The sequence below is a fragment of the Ambystoma mexicanum genome, chromosome 4p (assembly GCF_040938575.1).
Source record: "Ambystoma mexicanum isolate Mex_15411 chromosome 4p, UKY_AmexF1_1, whole genome shotgun sequence".
NCBI classification, from domain to species: Eukaryota; Metazoa; Chordata; class Amphibia; order Caudata; family Ambystomatidae; genus Ambystoma; species Ambystoma mexicanum.
Window position 1 is genome coordinate 109760313 of NC_090927.1, and position 24228 is coordinate 109784540.

Here is a 24228-nt window from a genome sequence, read left to right on the forward strand (position 1 = left end):
ATTGGGTATATCCAAATTCTTCTCTCCTCCATTCACGGATACTACTTTGGGAGTCTGTCAAAGATGTGGAATACATTGGAGGACACAATCCATTCGAAGAATAAGTTACTTACCAACTGGTAACGTTCTTTCAACTGGATGTTCCTCCAACGTATTCCACATCGCCCTCCCAGCCTACCCTTCTGAAGAATTTCCCATGCTATTGCAGCTTACGTTCTCACAAGGCTATGTGCAGTCATGGTGTCACCTATGCAGACTGAGGTTTGGTTATCGCCAATCGCAGAAGAATTAAACCATACACCAAATCTATCACAGTAAAGAACAAGACAGTCTAGTGTGTATGTTGTATAAATCCTTGGAGCCTGCCTAATGTATTTACTGTTGAAACAATTTCATTCTCTCTGTCATACAGAGGATGGTAGTTTCATCATGCAGAAGCTACCATTTCACTCCTCCTAAAACCAGGAACGAGTGAGATAGTTTGCCTCTTAGTGGAAACAGTGAGGTAAAAATGTGTATCAATTAACTCCTACATGCCCTCCTCTTGTCTCCATAGTGCTAAGCTATTTCGTCTCTCAGTGATGAGACTGAAGTATGCTGCTGAGCAGTATTCTAGATATAATTAATCAGGTGTGCCAGTGCACATGTGTGACTATGGCCAGTCTGGGATAATCACTTGCTCGTGCTATCAGCACCTAACACCGGTCCTTTTTGCCCTCCAGAAGAGGCAGCAGCTCTGCAGTACCAAGGCCAACTTGAAAGGAAAGGCCAAACCCTGCCCAAGAAAGAAACCCCTACAGTTTCTTCCATGCAGTCATTAACTGCTTTCTGTCATTCTTGGGATGTGCAGTGGAACTTACCACGGGTCTGTGTTATTAGGGCTTAGAAAAATTAGGGGTCTCCCTGGTGGAAACCAGACTTCCACCTTTGGGCTAAATGAGGCAGGTGGTCCACCCCTGCCCCAAGACAGGTCTTAAAACAGGGGTGGGGGACCCTCTGGGGAATAAAACTCCATCACAAAGTTGAGTAATCCTGATGTCTAGGAGATACGGATCAGTCTGGATTGAAGGAGTTGTCAGGTGTGGAAACCAGCAGTACACCACGTGACTGATCTAAGCAGATCATGAGGATGAAGGAAGTGGTAAAGGGGGTGAGGAGAAGGTAGGTGGACAGAAGAAGAAATGGGGACTCTAGATACCAATCGTTACTGCACCATACCTGGAACATTGCAACACAGTCGCCTATCGCTGCACTATGAACATTGCCATCTTGATTGAAGTCTGCGCGTGGCAGCACGCTCCCTGAACTTTAGATTGTTACCTCCTGTTCCTGTCGAAGGCGTGTTGACCCCACGTTTCCTAGAAACACCGAAACCTGACACTTTATGCCTTCTCTACATTCAATAATGTTTTTTCTCAACCAATTGCAGCAACACAACAGGTTCCCTGGAAAACCCTATGCCCCTCCTAGCATCCACAAAATGATAATCAAACATCCAGGTTTGGCACCCACTTTTCCGCACCTTCATCAATCAAGGGATCATCCTGCTTGCTTTCAGCTGCCTTTGTTAAATCCCTCCTCAAAAAACTCATGGCAGGCCCAAGAAACCCAGTCAGCTACCTCCCACACCTCTTCTGGACAAAGTCCTGGAGAGCAATCACTTAACAATACCACAGTGGCTGTTGCAATCACCCCCCTCCATGACTCACTACATGGATTTCACCTAATGAGAGTCACAGAATAGATAGTCTACTTGATTTTGGAAAAACTAAAGAACGGGACAATGGTGCATCCTACTGGACATCTCCACATCTTTCAACACCATCAGTCAGGACATTGGCCGTTTTCGTCACAGTATACCACAAGGGGCTTACGGACACCCTACATTGGCTCATGGGAATCAGCAACCTTGCCCTACGCTGGTTCAAGTCCTAGCTCACCAACCGCCAGCAGTTTCTTCAGATTGACTCCTCTGGATCGGCAATGCTACCTGTCAGCTGTGGAGTCCTGTAGGGTTCCAGCCTCTCCCCAGTGACCTTCAATCTATACATGGCGCCGCTGCGAGCTCCCCTAGCCACTCAAAACATCCACCAATATGCCAATGACGCGCAGTGATACCTCAAGATTGACTCCATCAAGGACATTCATAGACTCAAAACCAGCCTCTCGCTGATCAAGTCTTGCATGTCCAGTGCATGCTTGAAGCTCAACCCTTCTAAGACCGAATTCCTACTCCTCACCAACAACAACAAACTCCCCGGCATACAGACCTGGCTATCCACCATTAACTCTGAGGGCTTCACACCTGAGCTCACCTCCAGCGCCAAGTCCCTCGGCCTCCACATCGACAAACACCTCTCCTTCAAGACACACATAGCTAAGAAAACTCAGATATCTTGGTATTGCCTCTCCCTCCTGTGGAAAGTCAAGCCCTTCCTTCCTCCCCTGGACAGCTTTAGATCTACTGTAAGCATTGGTCCTATCCCACCTGTATAAGGGCAAAGCACTCCTCAAAGGCCTCCTGCCATCCTCCCTTGTGCCCCTGAGAAGTGTCCTACACGCATCATCAAGGGTCTATGCAGATACATCAGCCTGGCCCTCATCGAACTTCACTGGCTCCCACTGCACGCACAAATCACCTTCAAGTCTTGCTGCATCATTTATAAGGCAGTTGCTCGCAAATCACCCAGCTACCTTGCAGAGAAACTCAGCATCTCCGGTGGACAGTGTGTTAAGGATTCTAATCAGGTGTCTCACACTAGCCCAGGACTCTTGCCACTGGCCTAGGTTGCAGTGCACAATTAAATCACTTTTACTTTATTTCCTAAGAATTCGGATTGTAATGGCACCCAATCCGTCTCAGACTCCATTTTACAAATAACCTGGGTCACAATGGACCCTAACCAGGCCGGTGGGTGATTAATACAATATTTATTTATTTTAAATTCGAATAAAATCACATTTTTAATATAGGGCAGCAATCACCAATGGGGTGATAATTACAAGGTAAATTGATGAAATACACTTAGTTTGACCTTCTAATATAATGTGCACAAATGAATGAGAGCAATATTACTTTTCTGGTAGATGGCACCCGAGTTAATATTTTCCCCCTGCAATACTCCCTCAAACCCCTATTAACTGAATTGTGGGTGGGTAGAAAGGAGTAGCAAGGAGCCAGGTAGGCAGCAAACGGAAGTGAAATCTGACCTTCCCTACGAAATGCGATTTAAAGACAATTTGTTAAGGATTTCAATCCGGCGACGCACACCTTGGTCTCGGACTAGTATGCAGCGCACAATTGAAATGCTTATCTTTTTATGTTATAGATTCAATATTGAGATGGTACACCACTCATATCACACACCCTTTTCAAATACCCGGGTCACCATGGACCATGAACCAGGCTGGTTTGTAAAATACAATATTTATTCATTTTAAAATTCAAAAGAAATCATACACTTTTAATATGGGGCAGCAATCACCAATGGGGTGATGATTACAATGAGAATGTGAGCAATGCACTGGGTTTAAACTTTACTCTACACTAGAGTATTCAGGCTAGCCCACCAAAAAGGGACACAGTAAGCTCCAGGGTTGATTTGCGAGTTCAACCCTATCACCCCAGCGTCCAACCCTGGCGGAAACCAGTCCGATCACTCGAAATAGGACTAATGGTTTAGGATTACGCAAGGCAAAATTACTAAAGAGATGGTGCTAGCACTAGAAATCAAGGGCAGGGTTTCAAGAATGAGTCTGACAGTTTGAACAAGTTAGCAGGATAAGGATAGGATGACTTAAAGAGTAGGATAAGGACAAAGACAAGATATGCTATGGGTTTCTATGGTTTGATGAAATACTCACAGTCCACTTTTAGTTTGGGATTTTGGACAATCAACGGTTCTGGTCCAAACACGGCAGGGTGCCTGGCAAACAGCTAGGCAGTTCTGGTCACTGCATGGCACTGGACTGGAATGGCAATTCTGGTCGCTGGGTGGCGGAATGGCAGGATGCTTCCCAAAAGAATACCACAGCTTTCCCCTTTTTAATGGGAGATTAGTGGGTTTTCAGATCTGAGGCCTTGCTGGGAATAGGATCAGCACTGCTTGGGTTTTGCAGTAGGCCCTGGAGTAGGGTCAGCAATGCTTTGGCCTTGTAGTTGGGATCTGGAGACTGGATGGATGGAACAGGAACGCAGCGCAGGAACGTCAGGAAGAGTGTCTCTAGAGTCTTGTCTGGGACTCTTATTTATAATGCATAGTGACATCATCAAAGTATATGACTGGGGCAAGCTTAACTAAACACGCCTCTAACAACGAGATTGGACGATGGGGTGATAGTCTCCGCCTCGCTCTCAGCTGGTTGGATTTCAGGAAAATGTCAGATTTATGATGGGAGTTTTACAATGTCCAAAAACCTCCCACAGTTACTTTAACTGAAATCTGATTTTGCCACAAACATACATTTATACAATTGCAATCTCTTAGCAAATTATATACACAGATTACATATTTTGTGCAGCACATAGCAGTCCAATCTTTCAGTCTGTGAGACCTTGTTTCGCCCTTCTAACAGTTTTTCACGCTTTTCAATGGGATTTATATTACTCAAAATTGTATAACTTTATTGAATTCTCCTATGTCTTAACAGAAAGCCCAAAAAAAAATCCCTTTTACACTGCGAGAATTTGTGTCTTGCTGCAGAGATAAGTCTTTAAAGTTTATTTATGAAATAGTCTTTGGAAACAAATGGCAGTCCTTTGTTACTGGATCAATTTTCTTTTCTTCCTTCAACTGCTACCAACTGTCATTTCCTTCAAAGCAGGTGGGGGTTTCTCAGCTTGAGTGAAGGTTTATTGCCCCTTCACACTTCAAACTTCCTGGCCCTGGGAGTTCCATTGTCAGTGGATTCACATAGCCTAGATTCTTTCCAACCTAGCAATTATCATTTAGGTGTTAACATCTGCTGAGAGTTTATGATGTGGCTCCCTTCCTTAGGGGGAAGTTTTTAGGGCTGTCAACTGGAATAGCTTGTTTGTGGGAGCTTGCAAATCCAGCCCATGTGGCTTAAAATCTTTATTTTCTTATTTTGGGTCCTGAATTAAAACAAACCTGAGGAATAAAATAGCCCATGTATGTATTATCACCAACAACACAACCCCTTTACATTGCTAAATAAGGCAAGCTTTCATTCAACAATTTCCTTTTTAAACAGGCCATTTTTTTTCCTTTAGTTTGCAAAGGCCCATTTTTACATGTGTGGTGAAAAGCTAGCATTTCTTTCTTTGAATTCGGTTTGGCAGCTCCATCAGATTCCAACACTGTCTTTGAAGCCATAGTCATTTTCCTGAAAGCAAGAGTTATGTCTGAAGCACAGATATATTGAAACTGACCTGGCTCAGAGAGTTAGTTTCTTTGAACTGCTGAGCTTTAGATACTTTCGGAAATAAATAAATGCGTGTTCCCGTGCGAGTGTAAGTAAAGTTCCTTGTTGAATTCTCTCAGAGTTGGTTTGACAGGGCCTGTCATTCAGAAATCATGCCTGGTTTTGCTGAGGCACAATGAGATATCCTGGGCATGGCAGGGCCTTTTTAATCACAGTAGTTTAAGAAAGAACAGATGGAACTAGCGTCATAGCAGCATTTTAAAGGGTGAAAAAGTTTCATTTTGAAGGGGAATTTTGGGTTTTCAGCAAAGCAGTGCTTCCTTTTCACTTTATTCCATTTATATGTTTCAGAACACACTGACATTCTCCTTCAGTGTGTCCCCTTGTTCCATTTTGTTTATTTATTTGGATTTGTATAGCGCACATCTGCCCGGGGCATCGTGGCGCTGTAAGTAGTCTTACTTGTTACATTACATACATGGTGCATAGATTAAGACAGGACAATGCATAGTTACATAAGTTGTAATATACAGTAGGATAAGGTGGGGTGGGGTGGTTAGTTGAACAGTGTGGTTTTGAGTAGTCTGTGGAAAGCATGGTATGATTTTTCGTTCCTCAGTGTGGTGGGGAGTGTGTTCCAGTTTTTAGGTGCTAGGTGTTGGAAGCTGGACCCTCCGGCTTTGCATCTTTTGAATGTGGGTACATATGTCTGGTTGGTCAGGTGCGACCTGGTGGGTCTAGTGGATGTAGTGCAGGTGATTCTTTCAGAAAGATAGGGTGGAGCGTTGGCGGAGAGGCATCTGTGGGAGATGGCCATGGATTTGAATAGGATACGTTCTTTTTTCGGTAACCAGTGGGCTTCTTTTCTGGCTTGGAAGATGTGCTCTCTTTTTGGGATACTCAGGGTTGTTCTTAGGGCATTGTTTTGTGTGACATGCATTTTTTTAGGTTTTTTGCAGATGTGCCCAGGAAGAGGGCATTGCAGGAGTCCAGTTTGGTGCCTACTGTGGCTCTGGCCAGGCAGTTTTTAGTGGATAAGAAGGGTTTAATGGCATTAATAACCTTCGTGGTAAGTGCAGCAGAGGAGGTTATGGCGTTAACCTGCCGTGTCATGGAGAGAGTGGAGTCATGATATACTCCTAGTGTTTTTACTGCAGTGGAGACTGAGATGGTGGAGTTATCAATGTTAAAGGATTTGTACTGCAGCGGGAGTTTAAGTGTTTCTTTGGTGCCAACTAGTAGGATCTCTGTTTTGTCCCCGTTTAGGCAGAGGCTGTTAGCTGCCATCCAGGTTTGTATGGCTGTATAGACCTTGGGTAATGCTGTGGCATCTTGTTCATAGACCCCTGTGAGGGGGAGCAAGACGTGCGTATCGTCAGCATAGTTGGTGTAAGCAATGTGATGACGATCCAGATCATTGAACAGTGGGAGTGTGAAGATGTTGTATAGGGTGGGGGCAGTGCAGGACCCTTGCGGGGTGCCACAGTGGATTGTTGTGGTGGTGGTGCTCGCTGAGTCAAAAAACTTTCATGAGTCGGCCCTCGAGGAAGGATTTGACCCAAGAGATGGCTTCGGGCGAGAAGTGAGCTTCATTTTTGAGTTGCGTGCCTAGAATGTCATGGTTGACCAGGTCAAAGGCCGCGGATAGGTCCAGCAGGAGCAGGAGTGCTGGGTTCCCTTCATCCATGATGTCATTGAGTTGGATTTTGAGATCTAGTAAGGCTGATTCGGTCTTGTGTCCCGGGCGGAAACCTGATTGCCTTTTCCCTAAAATGTGGTGTTCTTCCAGGTATTGCAGGATTTGTGTACAGGCCACTTTTTCGAGGATCTTGAGCAAGAAGGGAACGGTCGTGATAGGTCTATAGTTGTTGGCGTTTTCAGGATCTAGGGTGGGTTTTTTGAGAAGAGGGCGCACCCAAGCTTCTTTTAGGCTGGTTGGGACTGAATTAGAGTTGAAACATGCATTGATGATGGTTTTGAGAAAAGGTGCTGGTGTTTCTATGCAGTCCTTAACTAGTTTAGCGGGGCAGGCGTCACCTTTGCAGTTGGAAGGTTTGATTCTGTTAACAATATCAATTACCTCTGTTTCAGAAACTTCTCTAAATTTGAATGGAGTAATGTGGTTATTCTTTTTGTTCTCAGTTACTGTTTCATAATGGGAGACTGAAGAAATGTGCTGAGTGAGATTTTGGTGGTGGACTAGGATTTTTGTTTAGGAGGGCGGACTGTATGGTGTTACACCAGGCGTGGTCCTTGACAATCTCTTGACTTAGTGGCCGGTGTGGATAGTTCCTTGAAGATGGAGAAGAGCTCTTTGGATTCTGAGGTGGTATTGGAGATTTTCATTATAAGATGCGGATTACGCTGATATGATGGCTTTTTTGTATTGGGTGGCCAGCGATTTGTATGAGGATAATGAGGATGCGCTCGGAGAGCTTTGCCATAAGTTCAAGGCTTTGCGTTTTTTGGTTCGTAGTTCTTTTAGTTCTGCTGAGAACCAGGTATTGGAGTGTTTGGTGTTTTGGGATTTTTTCTTTTGGAGTGGGGCGATGTCTATAGCAGAGCTAAAGGTGGATTTGTAGATGTCTGCCAGTGCTGCTGGGTCTGAGGTGGCCGGGGGGTTGGTGGTGACGGTGTCTAGGTAGGGAGAGATATTTTCTTTAGTAAGATTCTTGGCACTTCTGGCCATGGCTGGAGGTGCTGGACAGAGTTTTTTTAATTTTTTTACTGTGTTATTTGGTGTGGGGATGAGGAAGTGAATGAGAAAGTGGTCAGACCATGGGGTAGGTGTGATAGAGCTGATGCCGATGCCACAGTTGTGGTCTGCTACCCAATCAAGTGTAGGCCGACAATTATAGACACAATCAAATTTGGGCATAGGGCCAACAATCAATTATAGGCACAATCACATTTGAGCATAGGATGACAATTATAGGCACAATCACATTTGAGCATAGGGCGACAATCAATTATAGGCACAATCACATTTGAGCATAGGGCGACAATCAATTATAGGCACCATCAAATTTGAGCAAATGCTGAGATAACACCATCCTTCGCCCAGTCATCAGCTCAAATGGAGACATCTTAGTTGCAGAAGAAGGTGTAGATCTGATGGCCATCAGGACAAGCGGTAATCTGATGTCCCAACTAAGCCCAGAATCTGCCACACACTTTTTCAGAATGCTCACAATGGTTTTATTGTACCTCTCAACTCCACTACTAGAGGACTGGCAGTATGCAATATGAAGTTTCCTTTTTACGCCAAGTATCTCCCACATCTTTGTCATCACTTAGCTGGTGAAGTGACTACCTCGGTGTGACTCAATCCTTTAGGGTAGGCCAAAGCGCGAGAAGATGTGATTGATCATCAGGGCTGCTGCTGTTTCTGCCTTACAATTTGGGGGCAGGAGACATTCCACCCATTTTGTAAACCAGCATGTTACAGTTAACATGTACTTGTTCCCCCTAGAGGAGCGAATCACGGACCCGATGAAATCTACTTGTAAATCTGACCAAGGCAGTGTCATCCCGCTCTTCTGGAGGGGAGCTCGGTGTGTGAGTGATGTTGGTTGAAATTGTGCACACACAAGACACCCCTTCAAGTATTGATTGAGATCCTGCCCCATGTGTGTCCAGTATGCAACCTCTCACAAGATTTCTAAAGTAGTGTGAAACCCCTGATGACCGGCTGTGGCCGCATCATGGGTGTGACTGAGCATCAGGCTTTGGAAAGAGGTAGGGACCACCCACTGGTCACAGCCAGATATGGATCTCCTTACCAACAAACCGTCTTGGATTTGGAAATTTTTTGGACATTTCATCAACACTCGGAGGTCCTCTTTCCCAATGTAATCGGTATCCGTCAGGGGAAAGTTCTCAGAGTCCTCAATGTGTTGATAAAATTTACCAATAATCGGATCCCCCTTTTTGTGCCGTGATTAGATCAGCATCTGGGGTCTCCTTACTGTCATGATGCCTACCCCCGGGGACCCAGACCAGGTCCAGCAACCCCAGAAGCAGGCATCAAGTTATTTTGAGCAAGCCCAAAAACCCCTGCTAGGGGCTGTTTGGGTGCGGTCCTGGCGCCTATGGCGCCAGGCTCATATTGAGTCAGTCCTGGCGCCATAGGCGCCAGGCTCATAGAGTAGAACTTACCTGATGTAGACCATGCTGCAAGAGCTCCAAGCCAAATGAGGCTTGGAAGGGACTATTTTACCTAGGGACTATTTTTTACTCGGGTGGGGCTGGGGAGGAATACTTACCTGGGACTACTTTGGGGGCTATTTAAACCACGCTCCAAGAGCAGCACACGCTTCGCGTTATTCTGCATCCAGCAGCGTAACGCTCACCGTGCCTGCAAGTCTGCATCCAGTCTTCTGCCAGGCCTGCCTCGAGTTTGGAGCTCCTAGGAAAAAGGGAGAAAAGAAGGAGAAAAGGTTAGAAGAGCAATACCTTTGATCCTTACCTGAATTCCCGATCCATCGCGCCTTCGCCTGAAAGAAAGAAGTTATTTTATGCGCTCTGCCTTGCCTGCTGCAGTGCCGCGCTGAACTCACCGGCCTTCGAAGCATCTTCACATTCCACCGCATCCTCCTGCATGTTCCCGCTGCATTCCGGCACCTAAGGAGAAGACAAGAACAGCAAGGTGAGCCAAGGGAATACACAGAGGAATATTAGTTACCCCCCCCATAGACTTACCTGATTTTATCACCAGGGGTACTATTCCTCTTCAAGGGTCGGCAACATACAGCAGCAATTGGGCTGACCGAAATGCTTTTTCTGAATCAGCAAAGTCCATGGGATTACCCCCTAGTCGGGACCAGGCTTTGTAATTTATCAGGTCCAAATTAATGGCAAAATGGTTGAGAATGTCGCTGCCTAAATAAAATGCAGCAGGGACCCAACAATTATGATTATGCACTATGCTTGTTTCCGATAGAGATTTTGAGCATACACCTGTTAGGCAGGAGATGTTTGGAATTGGGATTTTCAGATTGTGAATTGGTATAACATTTCAAAGTATTTCCTTCCAGTGTGGAATACCACTTGAGACTGGAGGTTGATTTTCAGGAATGGAGAGGAGTTCCCATCACCAGTTTGTTCTCCTACAGCAATTACTGTCATGTCAGGTATTTGATTGTTCTGAAAATGAAACTCAATATGATTAGGTTTTTGTTCAACCATGTGGCATGTGCCATTTAAACTAACATGGTTGACGCTCTGTTTCAATTTTATTGGCCGGTTAGTCTGAGTCCAGAGGACCTTGTTCACACAGTCTATTAGTGGGGGGGACAACCTGCGCAGGATGTCATTCCCTAGTAGACAGAGTGTGCCCTCTGGAGTTGCGACTATGACCGGGTGTTTCACTTTGTGCCTCCCAATTTTTATTTCTAAATCCGCAGTCCCCTCGACAGGAATTTCATTCCCATCGAAGTTCTGGAGTTGTCCAGGAAGAAGGGTGAGAGGGATCTGGTATCTCTCCCCACTTCCTGAATTTTGCTGCTCAAAGGCGCTTTTTGACAGAAGAGTGGCTTGGGATCCAGTGTCCACCAGCGCCAAAAATGTACATTGCCCTTGCACTTGGGCCTGGACATTTAATCTACCCTCCTTGTCCTCAAGGGGGCAAAGATAATGTGCATTTTGGGTAAGCTGGGTGGTCAATTTCCTTATTTTTGACTCAGGGGTAGTTTGGCCATAATTCTGTGTGGGAGTTTGGGGATCTGAAAAAAACGTTTTGCATTCGGATATTTGGGGTGTTTCGGGTTCCCCTTTTTCTGATTCTGTGCCCCCCCCCTTTTTGGAGGCAGTCACCAGAATTGGTTTGTGGGGTTTGGGATCGCTCTGTTAATATTGGGTTTCCTGGATGCTCATTCTGGGGTTCATGTATGGGCGATTCTGACTCGGTCCCCACACCCACCCAGTCTTCATTTAGATCTCTTGGGATACATTTTTTTTTGGGGAGAGGCCCCCGTCCCTGAAGGAGAAGATCTTTTTCCCAGAATCCTCTTAGGATTCTGCCCATTCAAATTGGAGGACACTAGCTTCTTCCCCAAAATGGGCCTTGTTGAGTTCTTTATTTCTCCTACCTGCCCTCTGTTCCTTGGGTTGCAGATTTTCGGGGGCAGGAGATTTTTGTTCCAGTTCCTGGGTGTCCAGGGTCTTTTTATGAGAAAGGAAGGAAGCTTCCTCTAGGGCTTTACATCCCCTTTCCCCCCGTACCTTCTCCTCTGGAACCGGTGAGTTGTCAGGGATCTCGCCCGTCATTGTTCTAGGGGTACCAGACCCTTGGTTTGTGGGGTTCTGAGCCGCCATGTTTATCTGAGGGTTCTGTTGAGCCCTCAACATGCGACCCAGCTCCTGGGTAAGGTTTTGCACCTGGCGCTCCAGTTGGGACCCCCGCTCGGGCTGGTATGGGGGGGGTCTCTAGTCAACCCTAGGTGGATCACGGGAAGGGTACTATACCTTCTCCCGTAGTACCCTGGATATGGTGAATTTTGGCAACCCTGCACCCATGGCCTCCCCTCTCCCAGATTGGGTTGTCTGGGTTCCTGAAATCGGGGAATGAAAGGAGGGTTGTCCTGCAGGTTGGGGTTTTGTGAGTATTGGGGGAAGAAACTTAACCCAGCATTTGGGGAATTCCTGCCCTCCTTGGGAAAGTAAGGAGAGAAGTTTCCGGGGGCGAAACTTACCTGATTGGATTCCTCCCCTGGGGCTGTGGTAGTCCATACATACCCCAGGATTGGTCGGTTGCCCTTGTATCAGGGCTGATACAATCAGGGGAGTTAGAGGTCCCATTTGTGGGATTACCTCCCTGGCTGCCACCTGTTTGTGATTGGCTTGAAGGCCTTCTGGGTCTTTGATTTTGCAGATTTTGTGCAGGTATATTTTTAGGCTCCCCCATCTCAAAGTCTAAAATGGGGGTAACCTTCACCTCCGCCACCTTAGCAGCTGCAGGGATGTTGGCTGGTTGGGGGTTTTTGGACATATTTTTATTTTCTGCAGGTTATTGGACCTCATAAATGTGACTCTCTGCTCTGATCCAGTCCAGAGATCTTTTCTTGTGGAAGTCTCTCACTAGCTGGGTCATAATATACTTGGGGTGCATGAAAGAAGGTGGTTGCAAACTCCCTGCTATCCGTGCCCACCCTCCTACTGGTTAGTGCAAAGGTGCGTTTGAGCTCCTGCCCAAATTCTCGTGGGGCCTGATCTTCCTTGCACTGCAGATTGTAGGCCGCTTTGCAAGCCTCCTGGGGGTTTCTGTGGGTGGAAAAGTGTTTCAAGATGGCCGCCCTGTCGGTGGACCATCTTGAATGGTTCTGGTCCTCCAGTCCAGCAAAGAAACGGGAGTACTCAGGGGAGAATGTCCATTTTACATACTCTATGCAGTTCTGGTTGTCTTTCATATGAAAAGTGTCCATCTGCTTATAGAGTTTCCATAGAGTTTCCAAACAGAATATTTTGCATTTTTATGGTATGGGGTTATGACACTCCTAAGGGCCTTAATCTGCCTAATGGGGTCTTTTGTCATAACTCTCTTGAGTTTGTTTGCCTTCTTTGGCTTAGTCACCTGAGTCCACTTGCCCTCAGACTCAGAGGCGCTACCACTTAAGGTCCCCTCATGATCATCTAGGCTCTCCTGGATTCTGTGAGCTTGAGAGGGGCTTGCAGAATGGTACTGCCTAGTTTCTCCACTCCTTTGGGGCACAGGAGAGTAGTCTTCTGACTCCTCCCTACTCCCAGGGTTGGCAGAGTATTCCCCCCCCTGTCCTAATTGGGTAGGGGTCTTCAGGATGCTCTTTTTGGGCCTCATTTCATTGGGTTTTTCATCAAATTGGACCAACTGGTCCCTTGGAAAGTAATATTTCTGTGGATCTAATTCCCTGACCCTCCCCTCATAGGAGACTTCCTTGTCAGAGACATCAGCCTTAATGTTCGGGTATCGCCCGTCCATCACTTTCTCTGGGGCGCTGACCTGTCAGTTCCATCATGCTTGGCCAATTAAATTCTGATGGCCTCATGGCTTCCGGCTCATGTGAACCGGCATCCATGAAGTCACCAGTGTACAAAGTGTTAAATGGGTTTGAGTCCCTGAGTACAGAGGTCCATATACTATGATCAGGGGTTACCCTGTCCCTCTCTACCTGTTCGGGTCTCTCCAGTTAGGATTAAATCTAGCACCCTTTTTCTCCAACCTTGCTAGTTTCTCCTTCTCAGCCCCTGCTTCTTGATAGTAAGCAAAGATCTGAGCCTTTTGTTCAGCTGTCAAGGCTTTACTGGCCTCTATGACCCACTCTTGTGCTGCCACTTGTTTATGGAGCCCATCATTCTTTTCACAGAGGGCTTCATTGTCTCTCTGGGCTTCCTGCATGGTTTGGGAATATTGAGACAATTTCTGTTCCAGGAGACTCACCTCCTGAGTTTGGGCGTCTTTGGTTTGGGTGTTCTCTTCCAGAGCACCTTCTACTTGTCTGGCGTGCTCCAGTAGATTCCCATACTCTGTTTTGAGTTTATGGAGGGCTAACTCACTTCCCTGTAACTCTGTTTTTAATTTGCTTACTTCCTGTCAAAGGGTGGCTTTCTCTTGATTTAGGATGCCTCTCTGTTCAGCCTGGTCAACCCTTTGTTGCTTGGCGGTATTTAATTTCTGGCGCTCCTTATCAAATTCTGCTTGAGAGTGTAGGTCTCTCATAATTAATTTATTATTTTCCTCTTTCAGTTTTTTGACTTGGTCTTGCAACATGGTTATTTGTCCTGAACAGGCCCTTTTATAGGTTAATTGTTGAGTCCGCTTCTGTTAACTCTCTCCTAGAGAATCAACCTTTTCCTGACACTAGTCTTAATGCATCTAATTGGGCCTCTTGGTATACATTATTCTGTTGTTGGAGAGCCAAATCTTCTTTTAATTTTATGATATAATTTCCAGCTTCTACCTCCAACTAGGCTCTTTTATAAGATTTGTTCTGCTAAATCTAGATCAGTCTGGATTTTATTTAACAGTTCAACTTGATTCTGCGCAAGAGTCATGTTTTCCTCATGCCTTTCCTGCATCACTCCCATGTGGAGATACATGGAGGCCGTGATTCAGGCAATTTTGATTTGCTTCTCTTTAATTTTTGGGGCCATATATATTTCACTCAGAGCTTGGTGTAATAGGCCACCATCCTGCCACATGTCCAGGTTCATGGCAGTGACCTGTTGTGTTATTTCTTGTAGCCAGGCTTTTTCATCCTGTTCTGGCCACCACCTCTGACAAATAGCTTGTCCAGAAGGTTCTCCCAGCCATATTGATTTCTACTACGGTAATTTTGGACATGTTCTTTCTTTATTAATTTATTTATGTAAGTGTAACCTGTATTCTATTGCTTTTCTATTTCGGGGTTGATCTTAGTTTTAGTTTTCTAGACACAGGCCTGGTACTTAGAGTATTTGTTTTTGGGAGGCGCTTGTACAGTGTAACCCAGTATTCCCACCACAAAGTATCACTACCTTGCAGGTTAGTCTGCTGTGTTAGACTATCAAGGGTGGCAACCAAACTCAAACCCTGGCACGAGCCCCCAAATTTGTTAAGGTTTTCAATCAGGCGACACACACCTTGGTCTCGGCCTAGTATGCAGCGCACAACTGAAATGCTTATCTGTTTATGTCATAGATTCAATATTGAGATGGTACATCACTCATATCACACCCCCTTTTCAAATACCCCGGGTCGCCATGGACCATGAACCAATGGGGTGATGATTACAATGAGAATGTGAGCAATGCACTGGGTTTCACCTCCTAGTGAAATATATACACAGTACAGCGGAATAGGAGCACTTTTTGGTTTAGGAAAGATAGCTCCCAAGTTAGGATTATCCCCTGAAATGTTCCCTCAACCCATAAATAATCAATTTGGAGTGGATAACCAGAAGCAGCAGGTAATCAGGAATAAGGAACAGGGAACGGAATTCAAATCTAACCTTCCCTCCCCAAATAAGAGAGAAAAACAGATTTTAAACCCCTTGCAATGTTATGAAATGACACTCAGAAATGGACAAATAATTCATGAATGTGTGTAAAAAACTTGGAAGCAAATATAATTCCCCACTAAAGCAACAATTCAAAGACACTAACAATCACAAAGACTGGATTACCACAAGAATACAGTTAAAAAAGGAGTGGACAGTTTAAAACAGATTGCAGCAAAATGACACGTTGGAAACTTTGCAACTTTTCAAGTCCTGCCTGAAATTACCCAAATGGCTTTTAATAAAGAACGGGTGAAATTCACTGATTTGGAGTGTGGTTATTTGGCTATAGATCACAGGTACAATATGGAAGTGAAAATAAGTCTCTAGCTGGTCAATTGAAGGAGTTATGCACAATATAAAAAGGTGCGCTTTGAGCAAAATTAAGCCGTGAAATTGGAAAGGAAATCAGTTGTGACAAGAGCAGTTTTAATCTACACTAGAGTATTCTAGGGGGCCACAGTAAGCTCCAGGGTTGATTCGCGAGTTCAACCCTATTACCCCAGCACCCAACACTGGCGGAAACCCGTCCGATCACTCGAAAAAGGACTAATTGGTTTAGGATTACGCAAGGCAAAATTACTAAAGAGATGGCGCTAGCACTAGAAATCGAGGGCAGAGTTTCAAGAATGAGTCTGACAGTTTGAACAAGTTAGCAGGGTAAGGATAGGATGACTTAGAGAGTAGGACAAGGACAAAGACAAGATATGCTCTGGGTTTCTATGGGTTGGCAAAATACTCAAAGTCCACTTTTAGTTTGGGATTTTGGACAGTCAATGGTTCTGGACACTACACGGCAGGGTGCCTGGCAAACAGCTGGGCAGTCTGGTCACCGGATGGCACTGGACTGGAATGGCAATTCTGGTCACTGGATACTAAAGGTCAGCTGAGTGGCGGGATGACAGGATGGCAGACTGCTTCCCAAAAGAATACCACAGCTTTCCCCTTTTTAATGGGAGATTAGTGGGTTTTCAGATCTGAGGCCTTGCTGGGAATAGGATCAGTACTGCTTGGGTTTTGCAGTGGGCACAGGAGTAGGGTCAGCAATGATTTGGCCTTGTAGTTGGGATCTGGAGTCTGAATGGATGGAACAGGAACGCGGCGCAGGAACGTCGGGAAGAGTGTCTCTAGAGTCTTGTCTGGGACTTATTTATAATGCATAGTGACATCATTTGCATTATAAATAAGTATATGACTGGGGCAGGCTTAACTAAACATTCCTCTAACAACGGGATTGGGCAAGGGTGATAGTCTCCGCCTTGCTCTCAGCTCGTTGGATTTCAGGAAAATATCAGATTTATGATGAGAGTTTTACAATGTCCAAAAACCTCCCACAGTTACTTTAACTAAAATCCGATTTTGCCACAAACATACATTTATACAATTGCAATCTCTTAGCAAATGATATACACAGGTTACATATTTTGTGCAGCACATAGCAGTCCAATCTTCCAGTCTGTGAGACCTTGTTTCACCCTGCTACCAGTTTTTCGCACTTCTACCAGTTTTTCGCACTTTTCAATGGGATTTATATTACTCAAAATTCCATAACTTTATACATTGGTGTGGATTATCATAAGGGATGTATGTACAAAAATTCCCATTTGCAACATGGATGCTTTTCTTGTAATCCGCTAAATAGCTATATAAGCAATAAACCTGTCAGAGGATACTAAGTTGATCTGTGCACCCCTACTCCTCACTATAATCTGCTATATTTTGCCATTTCTGTCCTCATGGTGTCCGTGAATTCTCCAATGTCTTAACAGAAAGCCCAAAAATCACTTTTACACTGCGAGAATTCTAGTCTTGCTGCAGAGATAAAAGTCTTTAAAGTTTATTTATGAAATTTTCTTTGGGAACAAATGGCAGTCCTTTGTCACTGGATACATTTGTTTTCCTTCAACTGCTACCAACTGTCATTTCCTTCAAACGAAGGTGGGGGTTTCTCAGCTTGAGTGAAGGTTTATTGCCCCTTCACACTTCAAACTTCCTGGCCCTGGGAGTTCCATTGTCAGTGGATTCACCTAGCCTAGATTCTTTCCAACCTAGCAATTATCATTTAGTTGTTAGTGTCTGCTGAGAGTTTATGATGTGGCTTCCTTCCTTCGGGGGAAGCCTTTAGGGCTGCCAACTGGAATAACGTGTTTGTGGGAGCTTGCCAATCCAGCCCATGTGGCTTAAAATCTTTATTTTCTTATTTTGGGTCCTGAATTAAAGCAAACCTGTGGAATAAAATAGCCCATGTGTGTATTATCACCAACAACACAACCCCTTTACATTGCTAAATAAGGCAAGCTTTCATTCAACAATTTCCTTTTTAAACAGGTCATTTTTTTCCTTTAGTTTGCAAAGGCCCATTTTTTACATGTGTGTTGGAAAGCTAGCATTTCTTTCTTTAAATTTGGTTTTGCAGCTCCCTCAGATTCCCACACTGTCTTTGCAGCCATAGTAATTTCCTTGAAAGCAGGAGTTTTGTCTGAAGCACAGATATATTGAAACTTACCTGGCTCAGAGAGTGAGAGTCTCTTTGAACTGCTGAGCTTTAGATACTTTTGGAAAGAAATAAACACGTTTTCCTGTGCGAGTAAAAGTAAAGTTCCTTGTTGATTTCTCTCAGAGTTGGTTTAACAGGGCCTGACATTCAGAAATCATGCCTGGTTTTGCTGAGGCACAATGAGATATCCTGGGCATGGCAGGGCCTTTTTAATCACAGTAGTTTAAGAAAGAACAGATGGAATTAGCGTCAAAGTAGCATTTTTAAAGGGTGAAAAAGTTTCATTTTGAAGGGGAATTTTGGGTTTTCAGCAAAGCAGTGCTGCCTTTTCACTTTTTTCCATTTATATGTTGCAGAACACACTGGCACGCTCCTTCAGTGTGTCCCCTTGTTCCATCCTGCCTGATGTGTGCTTGGCAGGATGGTGCAGCCCTTTCTTATTATGTGCAAAATGCAGTTTTGAGGCCATGGCGCTCACAGGAGCCACCACAGCCATATTGCTGTGTCTTGTGCAAATGCAGCTTGGTGATGTGGGGAAATGCTGTTGCACAGAATAGCGCTCGGAATTACTAAATATTTAATTTACATGTGCGGTTGAATGAATGAGGTAAATATGAGTTATAACAGTATCGGGGATGTAGGATTGTCTCGGGAGGATAGCTCAGTGGCAACATGCTTGCCTTGGAAACAAAACGACATGGAGCACCACAGGTTCGATCCCCGGGTCTGCGCTTAGAAACCACTGGGTATTAAGCGTGTTATAAATAATCTATCATTATCTTAACACTAGCAAACTACAAGGCAAGGTACCAGCAACGGGCATATAGTTCAGAAAATAAACTTTGAAGTGAAAAACACAGTGCAGCCAAATCACACGCATAGAAATTGCATTTGCTAATTTACACGGGTTTCAATGTCAAAACGATTTGAAAAATGAGTTGAATAGACAAAATCGGAATGTGGTTTTTATTCTGAGTGACAGATGCGTATCACAGGGATAATATGAAAGTGAAAGAGTGACTCTAAATTACTGACAGGATGAGATTCTCAATGGGAAAGGAAATGCGGTTTTAAAAATGAAAGCAGATGACAGAGAAAATCGGTTTGGAAAGGATTTTCAGTTTCACTTAACCTAGATGTTAGTGGCTAGAAAAGAGAAACGCCACCCATGAATAGAAAGGTTAGGCTGCAGTTTTAACCCCTTCACGCTGTCTGCCTCCTTTAGGGAGAATGAATTTATTAAATCAAACTAGTACTAAGGACTTACACCAGGACAGAAATGAGTGGAAGAATGGCACTAACACTTGGAGATCAAGGACAGGATACACAAAGGATTCTGACAATTTTAAGGATTTCTGCTAAGGCAGTTAGGGGATTTCTATGGGATTGGACCTATTACAAGGTAACAGAGCAAAGGATGCAGTTTTTGGTTGTTGGGGAAGGTAAATCCTCACAACAAGAACTTGAATGGGGTATTTTGGACAGCGGACCAAGTTTCTGGACAGCAAGGTAATATCTGGTCACAGCGGCGTGCTCTCCGAGAAGAAAACAGCTGGGCAAAGGTCTTGTCACGCACAGCAGCACCTAAACTGGATAAAGCAGGTAGCAGGGCAAGCAAGTAGTACTGGATAATTCCAATGAGGATTCAGCCACCTTCCCCCTTTTTCCCTGACTTATTGGGATTTTTTGGTGGTTTTTTTCTGGATCAATGGTCCTGCCTGGATAGGATCAGCTATGCTCTGGCCTGGCAGTGGAATCTTGCAGGATGAATGTTGAATATCTGGATACGCAGGAGCTGGAAAATTCAGAAGAGAGTGTCCTTTGTCTCTGTGAGCTCACACCTTTTATAAGGCGGGTGACCTCACAGGATTTACTATGGGGGCATACCTTTGGCTTGACATGCCTCTAACAACTGGATTGGTCAGAGGTTACTGTTACCGCCTTGCTGTCAGCTGGTTGGACTTCTGGGACGTGACATCCATTTTATGGGGTTTACTTACAAGGCCCATGGCCCTCCCACAGTTCTTTAAGCCAAAATCAGTTATGACATAAATTGCACATTTTTACATTTATGGCACTTTTGAAAATCACATAGGCAGATTTCAGATTTTTCACTGAACATGTCATTCCAATTCCCACATTTGTGTGATATTGTTTCGCCATTCTAATAATCTTTCGCCATTTCTAGTGGGAACCGCTTCATGTAGAATTCTACAATTTTAGATGTGTACCTATTATCACAAAGCATGATTGCATTAAATTTCAAAGTTATACCATGTATACTTTTCCCGTGATTAACATTTTTCTGTCGTTTGTGTCCCCCACATGCTAGAGAAAGTTATAATGTCTTGTTTTAATGCCACAAAAATTACATTTAAACTGTCGTATTACTGTGTTTTCCGGTTGTAGAAATAAAAGTCTTGAAGTTTATTAATTAAGAACAGTCTTTTGCCCCAAATGGGCCAGCATTGCCTTCCAAAGAAGGGCATACTTCTCAACCCCCAGTCAAATGTCAGGCTTTAGCCAGCCTGAGTCCAATGTTTCAATGGAGTTGCCTTTGAATCTCCCCAGTTTGAGTTGAGGGGAGGTGCTGCTAAAATGTCACACCTATGTGTCCCAGAAATACATTGTACCAGGCTGGAGCACTGCCACAGAGTCTGACGAGGATGCGAGATCCACCACCCTTGCCTAATCATATGCCCTGTGGGGTTGGTCCACTTGAAGGGAGGCAGATTTTGTTCCCAGGAAGCAAAGTCCTTTGAAGCCAGACCAGGAAAAAACCTGTTCTGTGGCTTCAGCAAATTTATTTATTTCCTGAACCAGAAAGCAAAACTGTTGGAATTAAATGTTCTATGTATGTTTTAAAACAAACCCCCCTCACCTTTCTATGCAAGGACAAGGGCCTTAATTCAACAATTTACTTTTAAACAGCACCATTTTACACATGGTTCACTTACCTTTGCTGTCACTTCACAATGTGGTTTTCTATTACATCTAGATTCTAAACATTATTTGTAGCCCTGGTCAATTTCTCATACACTGAAATCTGTTCAAGGCAAGGGTACACTGAAACTGACATAAGCACAGAGAACTAGGGCTTCTTGTGAAGAGTTTAGCTGTGATATTTTGTTGCAAAAAGTCAAGCATTTTTTCATATGGCTTGGAGTGACGTTCTCTGTTATTTCACAGATCTTGCCTGACACAGCCTGTCATTCAGTGAGAAATGCCCCCTTTTGGTGCAGCACCAACTGAATATGGATGGACATAGCTGGGTCTCACTGGAATAGAACTGTGTACTGTTGAAACTGTGGAAAAGAGCATCAGGGTGCAGTCATTTTCAATGGGAAATTTTGAGATAGCAGCGCTGCTTTTCAATTGTTTTCTTTGGTGCACATAAGGAAAACACTGGCAGCCTTTCTCTGGGTGTTCCATGTTGCCCCGTATGTGCTTGGCAAAGACAGTGCAGCCATTACATCGGTGACTGCAAAACGCAGTTTTGGGGCATTCCAATGGTGCTCAACAGAGCCAGCGCAGCCATTCGGCTGGTACTGCTGAAAAATGCAGTTTGGTGATGTGGGGTACATTTGTCCACCCAGCAGAACTACCCTACAAGTGCACCACCAGAAGCCAGGACATGTGTTATGTTATGTTACTTGAATTTGTAGAGCGCACGGTCGCCCAAAGGCATCATGGTGCTAATGACGGGGCTTCTTGGCTGAGAAAGACAGTAGGAAGCCAGGGAACTAGAATAAAATGGTCTTCAGAGCTTTCCTAAAAGCCAGATGGTTCGAGATAGATTTGAGTGGCAGTGGGAGGATGTTCCAAAGCTTGGCCACGGCGATGGAGAATGCTCTGCCGCCGAGTCTTTCCCGGTTATACCTAGGCACGACAAGTAGGTTGGTGGCCGAGGAACGGAGATCACGTTCCGGGATATATCGGAGGAATTTAGATTGGAGAAATTCAGCTCCAAAGCCGTGGATTGCCCGATGGACAATGCACAGTGACTTGAACTTAACTCTCTGAGCCACTGGGAGCCAGTGGAGCACTGGTGAGATATGGGCACCATAGGGAGAGCCAGTGGCTAATCTGGCTGCCAGGTTTTGCATACGTTGAAGTCGATGGAGAAGGCCTACCGGTTGAGAAAGGTATAGGAAGTTACAATAGTCCAGCCGTGGGAGGACTAGTGCAGCCACCACGGGGGACTCATGACTTCCGGAATCATGGGAAGGACTCTTTTTAGAACCCTGGTCAGGTGGTGGGCGGACTGACAAACAGCTATGACCTGATTTGACATAGATAGAGAGGCAGAGAGGACAACCCCCAGATTCTTCACTTTGTCAACTGGACCAGGCAAAGGACCCAGTGTCGCATGCCAAAATGCGGGAGTCCATAGTGAGGGGTTGGAAGGGCAACCCACCAACATCACTTCTGTTTTGTCGCCATTGAGCTTGAGCCTATTTTGGTCCATCCAGGCCCCGACTGCCTTTAGGCAGTCATGAAGACATGCTGAGACATCAGTTTGATCCTGATCCAAGCGGATCAGGATTTGAAAATCATCAGCGAAGGAATAACAGTTAAGTCCATGAGGGGGAATGAGGCAGACCAGCGCCCAGATATAAATATTAAACAGAATCGCCGAGAGAGAAGATCCCTGAGGGACACCGCAGGTGAGAGCACAGGGGAAAGAAAGAAAAGGGGGCATAGCAAGGGTCTGAGTGCGGTCAGAAAGAAAGGAAGTGAACCAAGCAAGAAACGGGCCAGAGATCCCGATCTGTGCCAGACGTGAGAGAAGGATAGGATGGTCCACTGTGTCAAATGCGGTGGACAGATCCAACAAAATCAGAGCTCCAACTCCACCCGCATCAACAAGTCTAGACATATCGTCTTGCACTGAGACAAGCACACTCTCCGTCCCTCTCTCTGGCCTAAAACCTGCCTGGGCATGATTGAAGATCTTCGAGGATTCCAAGAAGGGTGACAGAAGGGGCGTGACCAGAGATTCTAAAAGTTTAGACAGGAACGGGAGCAGGGAAATGGGTCGAAAGTTAGCCGGGATAGTAGGATCAAGTGAGGGATTCTTAAGGAGAGGAATAACCCTTGCAGATTTAAGCTCTGGGGGTACCAGTCCTGATTGGCAGGAGTTATTTATAGCCACCGTAATATCAGCTAAGATATCCGGGGCAATCGTCTTCATGATAATTGCGGGAATAGCGTCCTCAGGGGAGGAAGATTTGATCTTTAAAATAGCCGCTAGGACTTCTGCCTCAGTAAACAGAGGGAAGGTGGACCAACTAGCAGAGGGATCAGTGAGAGGAGGTGGAATAAAGCTAGTGGTGCGTGGAGACAGTATGGCCGAAGATTTAGCAATGTTCGATCGAATCACATCGATTTTAGTTGTAAAGAAAGAAGCAAGGTCATTACATAACTTTTGTGATGGCTTAACCATAGAGGTGAGAGGTTCAGAAGAGGCAAGTGAATGAATGATAGAAAACAGAGTTTTTGGCTTACATAAAGCATTTTCAATTCTTTGATAAAAGAAAGAGGCTTTAGCCAGTTTGACACTGGCTAAATAAGTAGAGAGACTTAGCTTAAACAAGTCTCTAAGCAGTGGATTATAATTAATCCGCCATTTACGTTCAGCTTGTCTGAGTTGCAGACGGGCGCTTTTAAGCTGATCAGAGAACCAGGGCTGAGAAAGTAGTCTACGGCCTTGAGTCAGTTTGAGTGGAGAATAGCAGTCAGCAGCAGACACCAACGACTGCGCGAGTATAGTAAGAGGTAGAGGTCTCAGGGAAGCACAGTTCGAGGCTATAAGGGCACTGAGGGCCATAGGATCAACTGAGCGCCAGGAGCGGAGTAGCGTTTTAGGAGGGGGAACTTAACAGAGGGGGGTGACTGGTGTAAAAGAACATGAGATTAAATGGTGGTCGGACCAAGTCACTGGCTCAATCGGGCCAGGGTCAAGAAGGGAGTCTTTAGCAAATACCAGGTCAAGAGTGTTTCCGTGCAAGTGAGTGGGGGCTTGGATCAATTGGCGGAGATGTAAGTCAGAAAGGCTATCTAAAAGAGAATTGAATTCATCCGGTCTGGGTAGGTTGGAATGCAAGTTAAAATCACCTAATATCACAAGATTGGTATAGAGCAGGTTAAGAACAGCTATGAGATCGGCTAAGCCTTTCCCAAAAACTCCTATAGGGCCCAGAGGGCGGTATATGAGCAGAAAGTGGGTGACGCGGGAGGGCGACAACACACATCGACAGAGGAGAGCTTCCATACTTAATGTATGTGAACATGGTATCTGAGTGATTGTATACGTATCTCTAAAGATGATTGCGA